The 20,810-nt window shown below is 38.6% G+C and overlaps 1 protein-coding gene across 8 annotated transcripts in view; it reads right to left on the bottom strand.

Annotated features, from left to right (window-relative positions):
* The window catches only part of LOC137254555 (uncharacterized), a 70,710-nt gene that overhangs the window by 32,025 nt on the left and 17,875 nt on the right, over positions 1-20,810 (bottom strand). The window lies entirely within an intron of this gene.

The following is a 20,810-nucleotide window of genomic DNA, read 5'->3' as shown; positions in this document are numbered from 1 at the left end:
TTCGTATGTTTGTAAAAATACACTTTCCTGAATTTTGTCTGCACGTATACATATAAAATAGGACTCTTTGATCTTTCTTCATTGTTTTGAAAAATTTATTTGCATTTACGAAATGTATGTATATATATTCCTTCTTCAGGATATAAATAATGAGAACGAAAACCGACACTGATTATGGCACAACGCCGTCTCAAAACCAAATTTGACAAGGGATGACGGAAAATCGTTCCAATATACATCAACTGATAAGAGTTTGGGCAACTTGGCCCGGTTTTTCAGTAGCTGGTTAAGTAAGCTAAGCTTAAACTAAGTTTGCTTAAACTCTAGTCAAGTTTAAACTCCATTTAAACTACTGACCAGTTTTTCAATCACAGTTTAAGGCCGCCTTTGGGATATGCTTTTTTGTGCGGCAACATTAGTTTTTTATTATCTAGATAATTTTTAAATATGGCAACAGCTCTGGGGGTCAATTCACGTTCAATGAAGTGAAAAAAAAAAATTCATGCTCGCTGTGAAATTTATTTTTTCATTTTATCACATCACTTTTTCATGCTAGGCGATTCGTGTTCTTTGCAATACTCGTTGTTAAAATATAATAACGAGCACTGTGGTAAGTAAAAAAAATGATATTTTCTGTCAAAATAAAAATGTTACTAATAAAAGTTGTAAATATTTTCAACTTTGCAATAAGATTTGATTTTGAATTCTCATCTAGAGGTAGAGATAGGTAAGTGCATTTATTGCCATTTATTATTTAAATGTACAAAAGAGGGAGGAAAGAGGATAGAGGGAAGGATGAAAATAGGGAGAGGGAGAATGAGAAGTAGAGGGAGAGTAGGCCACAGACGAACGGTAGGGACAGACGAACGGTGAGGAAGAGTGTGGAAGGAGATGGCCGGCGTGTGAGAGAGGAGTGGAAAACACGGGAAAGGAGAAGAAAAGGAACAGGGAAAGGAAAAGGAGAGGGGGAAGACACTGCAGTAGATAGATACATAGATATGTTGTGAGGTTAAGTACTGCGACCTATTGGTTTATTGTACCCTCGTTCTCTTCACAACACCTCGTCCAAACCGAGTTCTCTGAGAAAATCCAGAACGGTTCTCGGCTTCAAAGGCTGTATGTGACTACTTTCTAATTTTGGTGATCCTAGGATCCTAAGTTTTCCTCTCGCGACTGCATCGCCTTCCATCAGGATGTGTTCTGCAGTCTCACCTTCGCGATCACAGAATCGACAGAGGCTACTAGACGATACACATAGTTTATGCATGTGGATCTTTAGCCTGCAGTGACCTGTAAGTATGCCTGTTAAAATTCTAAGGCTGCTTTTTGGGAGGTTAATCATGGCTTTATATCGCTTTGAGTTGTACCCTCCTATCCTGGACTTTCGTGTCATTGTTGTTCTCTGAGGCACGCTCCTTTTTGTCTGAACTCTTCCCTATCGGCATGATGGGCTCGGGTCCATTGGCTTGTCAGCCGCCGCGTACCTGGCAAGCTCGTTACCATCCACTCCTGTGTCCAGGTACCCAGGCTAAACGGACGGTGTTATTGGCCCCTAGACTGTTTAACCTCTCTAAGCACTCAAGGACTGTTGATGATTTAATCTCAACTTAAGATAGTGCCTTGAGCGCAGCCTGACTGTCGCTGAGTATAGCGATTCTCTCGTTTGTATATCCGCCCTGTAAATTTATCTCTGCACACCGGCTTATGGCGAAAATTTCGGCTTGGAAGATACTCGGAAATTTTCCGAGTGGTAGGAACATTTTGGTTCGGAGGTCGAAGATCCCCGTTCCTATGCCCTTCGGTGTCTTCGAGCCATCGGTGTACCATATATAGTGTTCCTGGTGAAGCACTTCAATTCTGGAGGTGTTCCACGTACACTTGTCCCCAGCTCTATTTTGAAGCGCTTCTCACACTTAATTAGCTTCCTCGTGTCATCACTGGGAAGCTGGATGAGTGGAATCTGCTCCTTCATAATGGGGCCCTAAGCTCAAGCCAAATAATCTCAACACATCAAATCAGTCAGCTGATGTTTCACTTTTGTAACATTCCTATCGTGCATAATGCAACCGTGCATGCAAAAATAGATATAGATAATTTTCCATTTTTTCGTGTGAGCGGTCAAGTTTTTGGTTAACACTTAAATTATAGAGAAGTTCTATTAAATTGTACTGGGGAAAAAGCCCCATTGAAAACCGATAAGACAAATACAATTTGTAAAGTTTATAACTTTGAGCGTGATTAAATCCACAGTTTTATTAAAACCAAACCAACATTCTTTTAATGTGGAAATGGGCGCAGTACCCGAACAACGCGACTAGTTCGCAACATTCTCCAGCAATTAAAGGTGGAACCTTGGATCCGTTCCTGAAAACTACCGCGCATCTTCTCCAGCATTCTTCGCAACTTCTGGTTGGTAAGCAATTACAATTCATCTATAAAATAGGGGTATTACATGGCGACCGTGCGGCGCGGGCCAGCCGCTAGTGAAATTTAATTCGGAGCACAAAATAAAAGGGGCATCCATACACGTGGGCGTTCGCGCAGAAAAACGACAGCGAGGTATGCCTCGTAGACACAAAATGGCGTCGTATGCCACCATTTCTCAATTTTTAAACCCACGCTGCCACCGATAAGCCGCATATTCTAAATAATATCAATTTCATCTATCTTGCTGCATCGCACCCATCATTAATTGAAATTTCAACATCATCATTCATTACTGTTGTACTTAGTACCAGCGTCCAGTAGCAATCACGCATATTTTATATGGCTTACATTTCGGCATTCCAACAAGCAATCTTCACTTGCGACACTGCTCCACCGACGTATCTCTATACGTACACATTTTACGTACATGTTTTACATATTATAAATATAGATATATAATATATTCCTAAATTGCATATTCATACATTTTTATAAAATTATGTACGGTAATATTTTTTTTACATGCAACACATTCATGTGTTTCAAATTGCATATGTCACGTGGACATCCTATTACATGTTAGCCTCTTTGGTAAGAAAAAATGCATACATTTTTACAGGTCATTGTGCAAACTGTACTTTGCGGAATTTGGTAATCCCAACATATAACATATCTTAAATATTATTGTGGTTTTGCATATAACTATAATTGCCAACTCGGGACACCTTTTCAATTTATTGCGTTTTAACCTACATTATATAATTCTCGTTCCAATTTTCTCATCCATTTGAGATTTTTCCTTTCGACCACGCGTTCCTCATAACGCCTTTCACGTATTTTACGTGGGTATGTCAATAAAATAAATTTTGAATATTCAGAATGTGTAAGTTTTTTATTTTACAACCGGTATCCGCCCTGAAATTCATTAGACCATACATCAATCAAATCTGAACATTTTGTCTTCATATTATCGGTAAATAATCATTTTCATTTTAAATGCATTTTTTGAGTTTAAGTCCAAAACTGTATTTTATTATATCATCCAAGTAGACATAATTCACAATTGCCACGGATAATAAACGGCGACAGCCTTATTAACCCATACTTAATAAACTAATACAAGGTGAGATTTTTTTTATAAACGATGGTTTGTTAAAAACCAATTGAGATTTTTTTGAATAAAGCGGTGCGTCCGTGATTACATCTTGAGACTTAACAATTAATACACATACTTTTGTGCAAAGTTTAAATTCCATTACACTCTAAATATTTTTCATACAAGTTTACTGCAGTTTCAATTAAATCTTCTAATCAATTGATAAATATTTCTTTACAAAATTTTTTTCTTCTTTTCTCTCAACACTTCACCTTCACATATAAATTCAACATTCAAACAAGTGATTTAGTAATTTCATATGTACAACCTTAGAAGTGGTAGACAATTGAAAAAAAATTCAGATTCAGAATCCGATTCAGATAAATCAGGCTCAAGCTACGAAAGTTTAGCTTCATCTTCGACCGAAAAAGTCACAAACCAGGAAAATAGATTTTCTTTATCAACAGATTTTCCAGGTTTCGAAAATTCTTCCATTAAAAATTCAACTTCTAATTTAGTTTCAAATCTTAACGATTCAAATAGTGAAATTTTAACTTCTTCTACTTTAAAACAAGATCCTAACGATCCAAATAGTGCAAACTTAGTTAACCCTTCTTTTAACGTAAACCCAGATCTTAACGATCTAATTAGTACAAACGTTGCCTCATCTTCTGCTAATTCAGCTCCAGATCTTAACGATCAAATCATGGCAACTCCAGAGGAAAAGAGAATTTTTATTAACACATGTGCTAATTCCATTAGAGAAAACTACAGTGGTGATCCACTGGCACTTGATTCTTTTATAGACAAAATTGCATTACTAGAACAATTCGCTACTGCAGATTTAACTGATACTTTTATAGCGTTCTTGAAATCAAAATTAGAGGGTAAAGCTCGTGAAGCAATACCAACACAAGTAACTTCAATTAACGAAATTAAAACAGCTCTACGTAATAGGATCAAACCAGACAACTCGAAAGTTGTAGCAGGGAGAATTGCAGCGTTGCACGTTAGCGGTAACAATTATACAGATTTTGCCAAAAAAGTTGAAGATTTAGCTGACTCGCTTGAGCGGTCTCTTATTATTGAAGGGATCACTCAAACGAAAGCTCATGAAATGGCAGTCGAACAAACTGTTAACGTGTGTCGTCTAAATGCAAAATCCAATTTAGTAAAAACCATTTTAGCCTCAACGGCATTTACTGATCCGAAGGACGTAGTAGCAAAATTAATTGTAGAACAAAACAACGAAGTAACTGAACGTCAGATCTTAGCTTTTCGATCACGTGGTAACAGTACATTTAGAAATTCACGTGGTAGTTATCGAGGTTTTTACCCAAACCGCGGCTATACTGGTTATAGAAATAATAACAGTTCATTTTCACACAACAGTAATTATAACGGTAATTATAATCAAAGATACAGGAATTATCACGGAAATAGATATCAAAATAATCACAATAATAATGCGCGTCCAAATACCAACTCTAATCCAAACAATAGTAACAATAGAAACAACAATTCGAGATCAGCCAATGGTAGAGGTCGAAACGCAAACGTTCGCGCTTTAAACGCCAGCGCCCCTCAGGAGCGAACACTGAGGGAGGACGAACTAAGCCAGTAAGCGAACTTCCCTCACCAACAGCCATCTATTGTTTAAATTTAAATTACTCTGATTTTATAGAATTACAACTAAACGAGTCACAAAAATTTTGTTCTTTCCTAGTAGACACTCAAGCCGACATTTCCTTAATAAAAATATCATGTCTAGACAGAAATATCTCCTTAAATACGAACGACATTATTAACATTACCGGTGTTACTTCTAATTCAGTTTCCACTTTAGGTAAAATTACAGCAAATTTAAATTTTTCAAACTTTTCTATTAAACATACTTTACACGTAGTAAATGAAGACTTTAATATTCCATCCGATGGCATACTGGGTAAAGATTTTCTGAAAATTAACAAATGCATTATTAATTATGAAAGAAATAGTATTTCCTTTTGGGTAGGTAATGAAAAAGTCGCGATACCAATCCTACACGGCACAGAAAGCGACAGTTGTATCATTCCACCAAGATGCGAAATATTCAGACTTTTTGATTTAGGAAATTCACCCGAGCCACTTTTCGTGGACTCGTAGGAAATCGAAAAAGGTGTTTTCACAGCTAGGTGCATTGTTAATTCCAGTAACCCAATAATCAAAGTCATTAACACCACGGATGATACAAAGTATGTGAAAAGAAAAAGTATTAGGACAGAAAAACTTTCGAACTATAATGTTTATACAATTAACAAGACAGAAAAAGAAGACAAACGTACGAAAAAACTAATTTCGATTTTAAAAAATCAAATACCTCAACATGCTCCAAGTAAATTAATTGACCTTTGCATAGATTATGCCGACATTTCCGCTCTTGACACGGACAAAATGACTTTAACTAACTTTTACGAGCAAAAATTAAGGTTGACAGACAACGAACCGGTATATGTTAAAAACTATAGATTGCCATATTCTCAACGTGAAGAAATAAATCGCCAAGTAAATAAATTGTTAGACAATGATTTGATTGAACCCAGTTATTCGAATTACAATAGTCCTTTGATTGTAGTCCCAAAGAAAGATACTAATGGTCAAAAAGCATACCGTATGTGCGTAGATTTTCGCGCGGTAAACAAAAAACTCATTGCTGATAAATTCCCACTAGCTAGAGTTGACGACATTTTAGACAATCTCGGTAGAGCAAAGTATTTTTCCACATTAGATCTTTTTTCAGGATTTCATCAAATCCCCTTGCATCCTGACTCTCGTGACATTACGTCTTTCAGCACTGATCGTGGCGCATTTAGATGGAAAGTGCTTCCATTCGGCTTAAATATAGCACCTAATTCATTCTCGCGAATGATGACCATAGCTTTTTCGGGTATACCACCCAATGTCGCATTCTTATACGTCGACGATATTATCGTCATAGGGTGTAGCGAAGCACACCACATTAAAAATCTTTCAAAAGTCTTCGATACTTGTAGATCTTTTAATCTCAAACTTAACCCAAATAAATGCAACTTTTTACGACCAGAAGTCACATTTTTAGGTCATAAATGCTCAGCTAAAGGTTTGCTGCCAGACGACTCTAAAATAAACGCAATTAAAAAGTATACGAAACCGACTGACAAAGACGCGGTACGACGATTCGTCGCGTTTGCAAATTATTACAGACGGTTTATACCCAATTTTGCGTCTCTGGCATCGCCTCTAAACCGATTAAGCAGAAAAAGAGTTGAATTTGTATGGGATGTTGAATGCGAAAGGGCATTTTTATCTTTGAAAGCAGCGTTACTTTCACCAAAATTACTTCAATATCCAGATTTCACTAAACAATTCATTATTACAGTTGATGCTTCCACAACTGGATGTGGCGCTATTTTAAGTCAAGAACAGCAAGGTAGTGATTTACCAATTTGTTTCGCTTGTAAAGCATTTAATAAAGCAGAACAGAAAAAACCCATTATAGAATTAGAGCTTTTAGCTATTTACTTTGCAATCAAGCAATTTCGACCATACGTTTATGGCACCCATTTCATTGTAAAATCAGATCATAGACCTCTAGTATACTTATTCAAAATGAAAGACCCATCTTCAAAACTTTCAAGAATAAGACTGGAACTATCTGAATATAACTTTACTATTATATATATAAAAGGTAAATCAAACGTTTGTGCTGATGCACTATCGCGTATAACAATCGATGAGATTAAAGAAGCTAATAAACAAATTTTGGCAGTACAGACAAGAGCCATGACGAAAAAGGCAATCGACAAAAACTTACATAGGAAAACAGACAAAACCGACGAAAAACAACTTACTTTACACGTCTACGACAAATTTTCATTCAATTTTTCAAAAAATATCCCACGAGTAAGATCTGTAATTACGTACGATAAAAATAATAAAACAACAAACTTAAGAATCTTTGCGCATATTAAACATAAGAAACTCGAGTTACTTAGTTTTGAGCTTGTTAACGAAATAATGACTTTAGAGAAATTACTTTCGAGGCTTGAATCAGAAGCCGGCAAACGCAAAATTAAGAAGATTGAATGGCCTAAAAACGATATTATGTTCGAACATTATACTATTACGAATTTCAAAAATATTGGAAATAAAATTTTAAAATCATTAGAAATTATACTAACAGATCCAGTGGAGACAGTAACAGATGAAGATACAAAATTAAAACTTATGAAAATTTACCATAATGATCCCATTTCCGGTGGACATTGCGGAATGAAAAGACTTTACGCAAAATTGCGAACAAAATTTTATTGGAAGAACATGACTCGCGATATATCGAAATATATCAAAAATTGTAAGGATTGTCTCTTAAACAAGGTTAAACCTAAAACAAAAGAAAAACTAGTTTTAACACCAACTCCTTGTAAACCATTTGATATACTAGTAATTGACACAATAGGACCCCTACCTGAGTCCAAATATGGTAACAAGTTCGCACTTACCATGATTTGCGACATGACTAAATATCTGGTAACAGTCGCTGTACCAGACAAATCGGCAAAAACAATCGCTTCAGCTATTTTTGAAGGATTCATTTTAACATACGGCACAATGAATGCCATAAAATCAGATTTAGGTACTGAATTTAAAAATGAATTATTCGAAGAATTAACTAAACTTTTAAATATTCAACATAATTTTTCACCTGCATACCATCATGAAACTGTTGGAACGATCGAACGTAATCATAGAGTCTTTAATGAATACTTACGTGCATATTTGAAAGATACGTTATCTGATTGGGATGTTTATTTAAAATACTTTACTTTCCTACACAATACTACGAGTAGCACAGTTTTCGACAATCAATTTTCGCCTTTCGAGTTAGTTTTTGGGAAAAAGGCAACTTTGCCAAATGAATTGAGTAAAGAAAAAATTGACCCGATCTATAACGTCGAAAACTATGCCAAAGAAGTTAAGTTTAGGATGCAGAAAACGCACAAAATAGCACAAAACCTAATTAATAAAAACAAGTTACAAAGTAAAAATCTATATGATAAAACTGCACGACCTTTAATTATAAAAATCGGAGATAAAGTAATTTTACAGAAAGAACCCCACCACAAACAGGAGAATATATATCAAGGTCCGTTTACTATAACTAAAATCAACGAACCTAATGTAACTATTTGTGATGAAGTTACGAGAAAAGAAAAAATTGTACACAAAAATAGAATTACTAAAATACATTAATAACTACTTGTTTATATTATATTCATATATTAATATTCTTTTCAAACAGCCAAGAAGGCAGAACAAAAATAATACAATTACAAACATAATACAAATTTAAATGTAAAACAAAAAATTACAAATTTAGATGTAAAACAAAAAAAAAACAAAAAAAAAACCATAATGAAATGAATCATTCTAAAACTTTACATACACATACGTATTAAAACATATTCCTAATATTTGCATATTGCATTGTATAAAGAAATTTAATTATCACTCATTAAAATTATTTTACATATAAAATATTAAATAAATTTAATAATATTGTATAAATAAACTTAATTATCGTTAAGTATTTTACATATAAACTAATTTCATAAACTGCAAATTGAAACATAAGCTGATAAATATTAGATTTTCATCATTTAAAATATTCCCATTTTACTTTTTCGTAAACTTTGAGCAAAAAAGAAGTCGACAGACTTGATCACCCTGTCGACTCCTTTTTTTCCAAAGGAGGGTGATGTAATGGGGCCCTAAGCTCAAGCCAAATAATCTCAACACATCAAATCAGTCAGCTGATGTTTCACAACATTCCTATCGTGTATAATGCAACCGTGCATGCAAAAATAGATATAGATAATTTTCCATTTTTTCGTGTGAGCGGTCAAGTTTTTGGTTAACACTTAAATTATAGAGAAGTTCTATTAAATTGTACTGGGAAAAGGCCCATTGAAAACCGATAAGACAAATACAATTTGTAAAGTTTATAACTTTGAGCGTGATTAAATCCACAGTTTTATTAAAACCAAACCAACATTCTTTTAATGTGGAAATGGGCGCAGTACCCGAACAACGCGACTAGTTCGCAACATTCTCCAGCAATTAAAGGTGGAACCTTGGATCCGTTCCTGAAAACTACCGCGCATCTTCTCCTGCATTCTTCGCAACTTCTGGTTGGTAAGCAATTACAATTCATCTATAAAATAGGGGTATTACAGATCCCATGTTCCGTGACTGTATCCCTTTGCCTCTTCCACATCCCTTTTTAGCTATGTTTACTAAAGTACTCCTGGCTGCCGTTCAATTATTATGTGTAGAGGCGTTAACTTAAACAGTACCTCTATTGCCGCCGTCGGGCATGTTCGCATGGCTCCCATACTGCAGACACATGTCAAGCGTTGAAGCTTCGTGAGTGACTTTTGTACGGCCACCATGGTTGTCATTCATGCCCACGCAACTGCTCCATACACTATGATAGGATTAACTATAGTAGTGTACATCCATCTTAGGATCTTTGGGATGCATCCCCAGGATCTTCCTGGAATACGTCTGCACACCATTATTGCTCTTGTGGCCTTTTAAATCGTGTTGTCGACGTGCTTCCTCCATAAGAGCTTAGAGTTGAACGTGACTCCCAAATATTTCACCTCAGTCGTGTGCTCCAACTGTACCCCATCCATTGCGATGTGCCTCATCCCTATCAGTTTTTTCTCCTGGTGAAGAGCACAATGGCTGTCTTGTTAGGTTTGATGCTTAGCCCTACCTCAGTGCACCATTCTTTCGTTAACCTCAATGCATTATGTCGCAAGGGGTGCTCTCAAATCTGCCTCTTACAATTATAACAATAACATCCGCGTACCTTGCATCGGATTCCGTTTTCTAAGAGCCTCTGTAGAAGTTCATCTACTACCAGGCTCCACAGAAAGGGTGACAGGACGCCCCCTTATGCACATCCCTTCGTTGTCTTGATCTCTACTGTACCGTCCCCACTCGAGGTTTCGTTAATCCTCGTACGTAGTAGGGCGTTTATCCACATGTGGATCGGACCTTCTCTCGAGTGCCCCATTCACACTCTCGTGGGCCGTGTTGTCGAATGCGCCCTCTATGTCCAAAAATGCGCATAGCGCAACCTCCCCGCATTCGAACGCACTTTGAATTTCTGTGGACAGCTGATACAATGCAGTTTCTGTCGACCTGCCTGTCCTATACGCATGCTGATCTCGATGTAGTGGTATCCTATCGAGAGCCTTTGATCCAATCTCGTGCTCTACAATCTTCTCCATTGCTTTCAGAGCAAAGGATGTCAGATGCTGTAGTGACCAGCCAACTTAAATTTGCGGCTTACATTTAGCACTTGACAAAAGACCCCAACCTTTCCATCCATATTCGACCCATCCGTGAACAAGTAAACCGGTCCTCTCCCCGGATGAGTCCTATTTCTCATTCCTCTCCCGGGGAATGACTGTGTTAAAAGTTGAACAGGGAGCAGTTATCGGCATACAATAGTCCGACCTGTCAGGGATAAGGTCGGAGGCTAGAGTGTCCGAAGTCAGAAAGCCCATAGCCCATATCAGTGGATCTCCTAGTAAATAATAAAAAACTTTTAAAAGAATTTTGGCAATTAGTGCGTCTAATTTATTACTGTTTTTTTGGGAATTTGGCATCTCTTTAGCCTTATTCTTATGGCTCTTCCTCTTCTCCGTCTTTTTATCTCCCTCCCTCTCATTACCCTTCCCCTCGGCCTCCCCCTCTCCCTCCGCCTTTCCTCTCCACCCCCTTTCTTTTCCCTCTTCCTTCCCCTTTTCCTTTTCCTTTCCCTTCTTATCGTTTCCTTTTTCCTTCCCCTTCTCCTTTTCCTTTTCTTCTCCTTTACGTTTCCATCCCCCATCCTTCTCTTCCATGTTTTTATCCCTCTTCTTTTCAGTCCCTCTCTCGCGTTCGCCCTCCCGATCTCTTACTCTTCTCCATTTCCTTTTCCCTATACTTTTTAATTTACGTTTCCGTTCGCTTTTCCTTCTCCTATGCGTTCTTCATCTTCCTATTCCTATGCTTTTTCTACCCTTATCTGTATTCTTGTATCTATTCTTATTCGTAGGATATGGCCCATTCTCAAGAAGTGGGTTTACCTCTAGTGGTATGCATCACTCTTTATCACTACTATATATATATATTATATTAGCCTCTTCCCGCGGCCTCGTCCGCAAGAAGAAAATAAAATATATGGGCTATTCACGTTAACCTGTTTATCAAGTTAATTGTTTAAAAAAATTGTCTGTCTAATATATTTCAGTTTTGCAACAGAGTAAAAAAAAAAATAACTAAATGAGCTGATAACCTGATAGGATCCCCAAATGTTCGAAATTATCCAGAAAAAGCCACGAAATGACCTCGACGGTATCGCGGACGGATCCCGAAAACCATACAGAAATGCTTCCGGAGGAAAACTCCCCAAATAACCCTCACGGGATTCCGGATGGATCCGGAAAACTATCCAGAAATGATGCCCGAAGGGTTCCCAAATGATCCCGAAATAGTGTCGAAATGATCCTGGAAGGATACCGAGAATGTCCCGAAATAACTCTCACGGGATCCCGGATGGATCCCGAAAGCCATCCAGAAATGATCCCGGAGGGATCCCCAAATTACCTTGGCATAGTCGCAAAATAACCCCGACGGGATCCCGGACGGATCCCGAAAACTATACAAATTGATCCCGGATGAGTCCCAAAATGATCCTGAAATAGTCCCGAAATGACCCCGACGGGATCCCGGATGGATTCCGAAAACCATCCAGACGGGATAAAAAGTATCCTATGCCCGTTTCCTGGTTCTAAGCTACCTCTCGCACCAATTTTCAGCCAAATCAGTTCATCCGTTCTTTAGTTATAAATAGTGTAACTGACACCACTTTCTTTTATATATGTATATATGTACATATATAGATTTTTCACTGGCAAATTCAACGGCGAAAAAATATTCGTTAAATGAAAAAAATTTGATAGTAAATATCACTTTTTTTTTTAAACTGAATCGCATATCAGCTGTAGTGGTGAAAACTGCTTTCACTTCACTAATTCATAGAACGTGAAATCACCCCCTGGATTTTGTTTACCCAACAAACATGGAAAAAAATTCTCCAGCGAAATTATATATGTATATAGTTCCGGAAGTGATATCAAACATCATTATTTAATTATTCTTAAGCCATATAGTTCTTGAGTTGATATCAAACTTCATTCTCCAATCACTATCCAACCATTGAGAAATTTTGTAAAATTAAAAGTTTTCGAGTTGATCTCCAACGTTATTAATATTTTCCAATTAATATCCTAATTTCGAGAGATCTTGAGAAATGTACAGTTCTCAAATGAATATTCAACAAGTGTCTCCAGTTAATATCCTACATTGGATATCGAGTTGAGTTGAAAAAAGATCTCCACCTTAAAAGCAAATAGCTATTTATTTTTAGAAATAAACACCTAATTGATAGCAATAATGAGGCGTAAGTAACCAAAAATAAATAATATAGGCGGCCGCCGTGGTATGATGGTAGCGTGCTCCGCCTACCACACCGATGATCCTGGGTTCATGCCCCGGGCAAAGCAACATCAAAATTTTAGAAACAAGGTTTTTCAATTAAAACCCACTTCTTCTAAGCGGGATTGCCCATCGGCAGTGTTTCGCCAGCACTCCGTTTGTATTTCTGCCATGAAAAGGTCTCAGTGAAAACTAATCTGCCTAGCAGATGCCGTTCGGAGTCGCCATAAAACAAGTAGGTCCCCGTCCGGCCAATTTGCAGGAAAAATTAAATGGAGCACGACGCAAATTGGAATAGAAGTTCCGCCTAATATCTCTTCGGAGGTTAGCGAGCCACATTCATTTATTTTTTAAATTATATATATTTCATTTTATTTTCGTGAAAAAACTGTAGTATGGAATCTTACATTTGAGTCCAGTTAAAGAACCACAAGTTGTTAATTAAATTTGTCCAACTTAAGTAATAGCATTTTTTGCTTTATAAAAAATTACCTCTTTTACTGAGTTGAGCCACTGTTTCGAAACAACTCTTGAGATTTTAGAAGTATGCCTAGTTATCAACATGAGCTTTAATGGTACTCAAGCCGAAATGCTTGTTGGGTATATTCGAACGAACGGAAATCACCGATAGGTTAACTAGAGTTTAACCCAGCCAGATCGACCGCTTAAGCTCAGCTTAAACTTCAGTTAGAGTAGACTGAAAAACTGCAGAATAAGTTTAAGCGTAGTTTAACTGACAAACTGAGTTGAACTTGTACTGAAAAACCAGGCCTTGAAGTAATAAACTGGAAATATGTCGAGGTTAAATGACGACCGTCGACCTTTTGGCCAATGATGCTTTGCCGTCATTGAACTGTTGTGAAGTCAATTTTCAGGATGGTTTGGTTCAACCGAAACGGTTAGAGTTGTGCGTGTATTAATGGTCCATATAATTCAAGTTGATGGCTTCAACTTGCGCCATCTCTCATCATATCAATGTTATTGTTATTGCAATTACATATGTATGTAGAATAAATTCCCATTGATCAATGCAGGGTTTAGTGATTTCGTATGTATGGAACATACGAATGGATGTATACATATTCTAGTGCCTTTGTATGCATTCGGCATTAATAGAACCATATGCATACAAAAGTGGTACAAAGGGAGTAATAAAGTATGGGAAACTACACGCGCTAAAAGAAATAAACATTCATCAGTATAAATGATTTAGTATAGCTCCAATTCATGCCTCAAATATCGATGTTTGATGCATTCATTTACAACTGCGGGACTTCTGCCAAAGATTTGAGTGCACTGAGTTTGAATACGACGTAAATTTTCTTCATTAGTAGCGTGCTCGCTTGTCACGTAAGGAGTCATGGGTTCAAGTCTCGGTAAAAACCTCATCAACTACATTAGAAAGCAGTTTTTGTAAGCGGAGTCGCCTCTCGGTAGTGGTTTTTTGCAAGTATGGCGAATGTATATCTACCATAAAAAGCTTCTCAGCGAAAATGCATCTACCTTTCAGATGCCGTTCGGAGTCGGCTTAAAACATATAGGTGAAGTGCCGCCAATTTGTACTAAAATATTGTGACGATTATTAGCAACACTAAGGGAAACTATTATCTCTAAGCCGATGCTAAGCAGTGACTTGTCTGCACATCAATAAATCAATCATTATGTCTACACTGATGTACGTACACGCAGCAGAGAAGAGACGCACAAACACATGCAGATATCTTATTTGAGATGCTCCCAAAAGTATGCAATTATAATTGTGGAAGTGTCGCTCACAAATACACGCGCATATGAGAGCTATACACGTGCATCTGTAGTTATAATTATATAGCAGTAACTAAGTAAATTCTGGAAAAGCGTAGAACTATGCAACGAGGAAAGCAGACAGTATAAAAGGCGGCAACGGTAGAGGCGCGACAATCAGTTTTATTTAAGACGCTATCTGGCGAGCAATAGTAGTGTTATTGTGAAGAACTTTAATAAAAGTCATTTTGCATTATTGAATAGTGGAGTTATTTATTCAACAGTTTAGTGATTCGAACGTTAGCAGAAGATTGCAAATAAGGGGAATTGCAGTAAATTCGTTACAATTGGTGTCAGAAGAGGAATTGTTGAATAAATTTCGAAGATTGCGAGTACAACTTGGACATGGCAAAGTTGAGTGAATTGAGAATCCAGCAACTGAAGAAGAAGTTGGACAGCCGTGGATTGAATACAACCGGCAATAAGATCGAACTTCAAGCACGGATACGAGAGGTAATGGAGTTGGAAGGAATTGATGTGGATGAGTATGTCTTTTATCCTGATGTGGAAGAGCCAGCGACTAAATTGGAGGAGAAGATAGAGACTCCGAATCCATTGGCGAGTGTAGACACTAACGCGATACTAGCAGTGCTGAAGCAAATGTCGTCACAAATATCAACCGATATGTCAACACAGCTCGAAGTACATAATACAGATATAACATCTCAACTGGCAGAACAGAAGACATATATGGAATCACAGGAGACACGTATAACATCCAAGATAGAAACTCAACTGGAAGAACAGAAAACATATATGGCATCTCAACTGGAATCGCAGGAGACACGCATAACATCGAAGATTGAAGCACAGGAAACGCGTATTTCAGAAATATCGACACAGATTACATCAAAGATGGAAGCACAACTGAAAGAACAAGAGACACGCATAACAGTACAACTCGAAGCGCAAGAGGCGCGTATATCATCAAAACTCGAAGCGCGTATGGACGAGAAAATAACGCAGTTTGAGGAAAAAAATCGAGGCCGAGATGGATGCTTTGAGAGGTCGTATACAGGAGTTGCAACTAAATTGCTCAGCTGTATCAGCAAGCAATCCGAAGGTAAAAACTCCATCTTTTGACGGATCTGTTCCTTTCTAGGTGTTTAAGCTTCAATTTGAGAAGACATCAGCACTGAACAACTGGAATGCTGCAGATAAAGTTGCAGCTCTATTCGTATCATTGAAGAGGCTAACAGCCGAAATCCTACAGACGATTCCCGAAGGAGGGCGGAACAACTATGAAGCATTGATGGCTGCTGTAGAACGACGTTACGGAAGCGAACACAGGAAACAAATCTACCAAAAAGAATTGCAAAACCGCTACCAAAAATCTAACGAGACTTTGCAGGAGTTTGCTGCAGACATTGAAAGATTGGCTCATCTTGCAAATGCGGACGCTCCTGTGGAATACACTGAAAGGGTAAAGATTCAGAGTTTTATAAATGGCAGTTCCAGCAATGTGGGTGGCCGTAAACGCAGAGCTGAAGGAGATGAGTAAATCTCCAAATCCACCCAATCGTCAAACTAAAGCGAGTCAGCCGCAAGGGGCGACAGCTGGCTCCCTCAATTGAATGCCCCATAATCTCTATCTCGCAAATTGGAAGAAGGTCAAGCAATCTTACTGTCGGAGGACATGTGGATGGAAAGGAACGTTTACTGACTGTAGATACGGGTGCATCTCATTCCATCATTCGATCAGATTTAGTCAACAAGACCATTGTTTGGAGAAAAATTACTTACAGCCATGGGAGAGGACACCCAGGTAATTGGAGAAGTAGCATGTGAAGTAGCAATTGGGAACGTCACGGTACTACACAATTTTATAGTGGCAGAGCTTGTTGATGAAATCATAATTCGAGTGGACTTCTTAATCGACCTAGGCATCAAGATCGATATGCAAAGCAAGACGATGCGATATAAGAACATGGATGTGCCACTTAATTTCGGCTACGAAAGAGGCTACAGCAGTAAACGAGTGCTGGTGGAAGAGAGTCAGCAAATACCACCAAAATCCGAAGCTGTCATCTGGGCAAAGGTTGATGGAGATTGTGGGACAAACAAATTGTGGGTTGTCGAGGCAGCAAACAAATCAACACCGAACATACTTGTAGGAAAAACCCTGGCTATAACAAAACATGATGGACGTATCCCGGTAAGGGTACTCAATGAGTTCAAGTCACCACTCAAACTGACCAGAGGAGCTATTTTGGGAAGATGCCAAAAGGCTGAAGTAATAATCAATTGTGAACAGCTCCAGGAAGAGGTTTCAACTAGCAATATTGATCTTTCAGATGACATCATAGCATAGACGGAGGGACTAGAGGAAGAATATCAGAGTAAGGCAAAACAACTGCTCCTAAAGTACGCAAACATATTTGACCAGGATGGTTCCAAACCAGGCCGCACCAATGTTGTGAAACATCAAATTGACACTGGAAACGCGAGGCCGATACGTCAAGCACCCCGTAGTGTTCCACTGGCGAAGCGGGAAGTTGTGAGTCAGATCGTACAAGAAATGAGCGACAGCGGTGTCATCGAACCATCAGCTAGTACATGGAGCTCACCGGTAGTACTTGTAAAGAAGAAGGATGGAAAAATGAGGTTTTGCGTGGACTACCGGAAGTTGAATGACGTTACGAAAAAGCAGGGATGCACCTTAACGTTAAGCTAATCGTTTATCAAAAAATTTCCACCGTTTCCGTTGAAACACTTCGAAATATTATCGATAAAGAAATTATCAAGATAAATTGTATCTCGTTTTTAACCGAAACGAAAAGCTTTCGTTAACGTTAAAAACGTTAACGAAAACGTGATACTTTATGTTTGAATTGTGCTGGCAATGCTATAGCCATGGTGAAGCCGTAAGGTGGCAACAACGAGCGCACATACACACACAAACTCTATGTAATTTGTTTGTGTAATTCGTTGGTGGTAATGTCAAAAATACTCTGAGAAATGTTCGTACTGTCAAAATTCATGAGAAAAGTTGCAATCAGCTTGGCTAATGCTTTCACCTTTAATGACTCCGCCATCAATCAGCTTTGCCAGCATAGTTTGAAATTAATAATCAACATAAACGATTTGATTTCGTTTTGATATGGCAGAAAACGAAACGAAATCATTTCGTTAATTTGACGATCTTAACGTTAATAAACGAAACGAAATGACATCGTTTCGTTTATTAACGTTGATTATCGTAACGAAATGATATCGTTTCGTTGGTTAAGCATGCCTGCGAAAAAGGATAGCTACCCATTGCTAAGAATTGACGACACTATGGACTCGCTCTCTGGTACGAAATGGTTTTCCACACTGGACTTGAAAAGCGGCTACTGGCAAGTGGAAGTGAAGGAGGAAGACAAAAAGAAAACAGCCTTCAGCGTCGGAGATGGTCTTTGGCAATTTACAGTAAAGCCCTTTGGACTATGTAATGCACCAGCTACTTTTGAGAGACTCATGGATCAGGTATTGAAAGGACTACATTGGAAAACATGCTTGGTGTACCTGGACGACATCATCGTATTGGGCAAGGATTTTGATGAACATCTTAAAAACTTAGAGGAAGTTTTTCAGAGAATAGCTGGCGCTGGTCTGAAACTAAGTCCCAAAAAGTGTCCGCTGTTTAAAAAGGAAGTAAATTATTTGGGTCACAAGGTAACGACAGAAGGCATCTGTACTGCGAATGAAAAGATAGAGGTAAAGGATTGGCCAAGACCACTGAACCTGCATGAATTGAGAAGTTTCCTTGGGCTGTGCACATATTACCGCCGATTTGTGCCAAAATTTCCCAGCATAGCCCATAGCCTCCATGAGATTACAAGAAAAACTAAAGCTTTTGAATGGAAGAAGGAGCAAGAAGTGGCTTTCCAAACATTGAAGGAGCGTTTGTGCACTGCCCCAATGTTGGCATATCCGATTCCAGGAGCAACATTTATTCTAGATACAGATGCGAGTGGATATGATATAGGAGGCGTTTTATCACAACTGGTCGATGGACAGGAGAAGGTAGTTGCATATTACAGCCGTTCGATTGGAAAACCAGAGAGGAACTATTGCGTTACACGGAGAGAGCTGTTGGCATTGGTAGAGTGCATTAAACATTTTCACAAATACCTCTACGGCCAGCGATTCGGCGTCAGGACAGATCACGCAGCGTTGAAATGGCTTCTGCAGTTCCGTAATACGGAGCGACAATTAGCACGGTGGGTCGAGCGACTACAAAGCTATGACTATTCCATTGAGCATCGAAAAGGTAGTACCCATGGAAATGCTGATGCAATGTCACGAAGACCATGTAGTTTGGAATGCAATCACTGTTCAAAGGCCGAGGCTAAAGAAGACATTATAAATGTCCGGCTAATGACTATAACGTGTACGGATGAATGGGACAAGGAACAACTAAGAAAGTGTCAGTTAGAAGATACAGATCTGTCACATGTTATGCAAGGGCTCGAACGAAACGAAAGACCAAGCAGAGAGGAGATGTCAGCAGGGAGTCCCATTGCAAAGTCATATTGGGCACAGTGGAACAGTTTAGAATTTATATCCGGTTGCTTGCATCGAGTATGGGAGTGAGGATGGTCAATGCAAGAAGAAACTGATAGTTGTTCCCAGAAAGAGGATTCCTGACGCGCTCAGCGAGCTGCATAATGATCCAAGTGGAGGTCATCTTGGAATCACGAAGACGCTCGAGAAAATTAAGCAGAGATTCTATTGGGTTGGTTGCCGTCAGTCGGTCACCGAGTGGATTGCCAACTGCGAGGTTTGCAACAGAGCGAAAGGGCCCAAAACACGAAGTCATGGCCAGATGAACCAGTTTATTTCAGGTGCACCATTTGAAAGGATCGCCATGGATGTCGCAGGTCCATTTCCTACTAGCAACCGCGGAAACAAATACGTACTGGTGGTTATGGATTATTTCAGTAAATGGCCAGAGGTATACCCAATCCCAAGCCAAGAAGCGGAAACAGTAGCAGAATTGGTTACAAACAATTGGGTTGCAAGTTATGGTGTACCAATGGAGTTACATTCTGACCAAAGCAGGAATTTTGGATCAGCTGTGTTCCAAGAAATGTGCAAGAAGTTGGGCATTCGAAAAACACGGACAACTGCATTGCATCCTCAGTCCGATGGTATGGTGGAACGTTTCAATAGAACATTGGAGGAGCATTTAAGGAAAGTAGTAGACAAGTACCATAAGAAGTGGGATACATACATATCATTATTCTTGATGGCCTACCGATCGGCAGTACATGAGACAACGGCCCAAACTCCCGCAAAGGTAATTTTTGGCAATGACTTTTGATTGACAGCTGATTTGAAGTATGGGATAGATGCCGATGCGGAGGGAAAGGTCAAAAAATCCACTGGTGTTTTGGAAGAAAGAAGAGCTGAGAGAGATACACGATCTGGTAAGGCAACGAGCAAAGATTATGAGTGACAAGATGAAAGCGAGGTTCGATAAAGCAATTAATTCGGAAGGGTTTCAGGAAGGAGAGTTGGTGCTTTTATACAACCCACAATGAAAAAAAGGTTTGTCCCCGAAATTGCAGTGTAATTGGGAAGGCCCATACAAAGTTGTAAAACGGATCAACGATGTAGTGTACCGCATACAAACCATTGGCAAACCACGAACCAAAATGAAAGTGGTTCATTTGGAAAGGCTGGCAGCGTTTAGATCGAGAGATTTGACTGATCGGGACGATCTGACTTAGGTGGAGGGCAGTGTGACGATTATTAGCAACAACACTAAGGGAAACTATCATCCCTAAGCTAAGCAGTGGCTTGTCTGCACATCAATAAATCAATCATTATGTCTACACAGATGTAGATGTACGTACACGCAGCGGAGAAGAGACGCACAAACAGATGCAGATATCTTATCTGAGATGCCCCCAAAAGTATGTAA

Source organism: Eurosta solidaginis, chromosome 1, assembly GCF_040869045.1.
Source record: "Eurosta solidaginis isolate ZX-2024a chromosome 1, ASM4086904v1, whole genome shotgun sequence".
NCBI classification, from domain to species: Eukaryota; Metazoa; Arthropoda; class Insecta; order Diptera; family Tephritidae; genus Eurosta; species Eurosta solidaginis.
The sequence above is the reverse complement of the archived record's forward strand: the minus strand, read 5'-3'. Positions and strand labels throughout refer to the sequence as shown.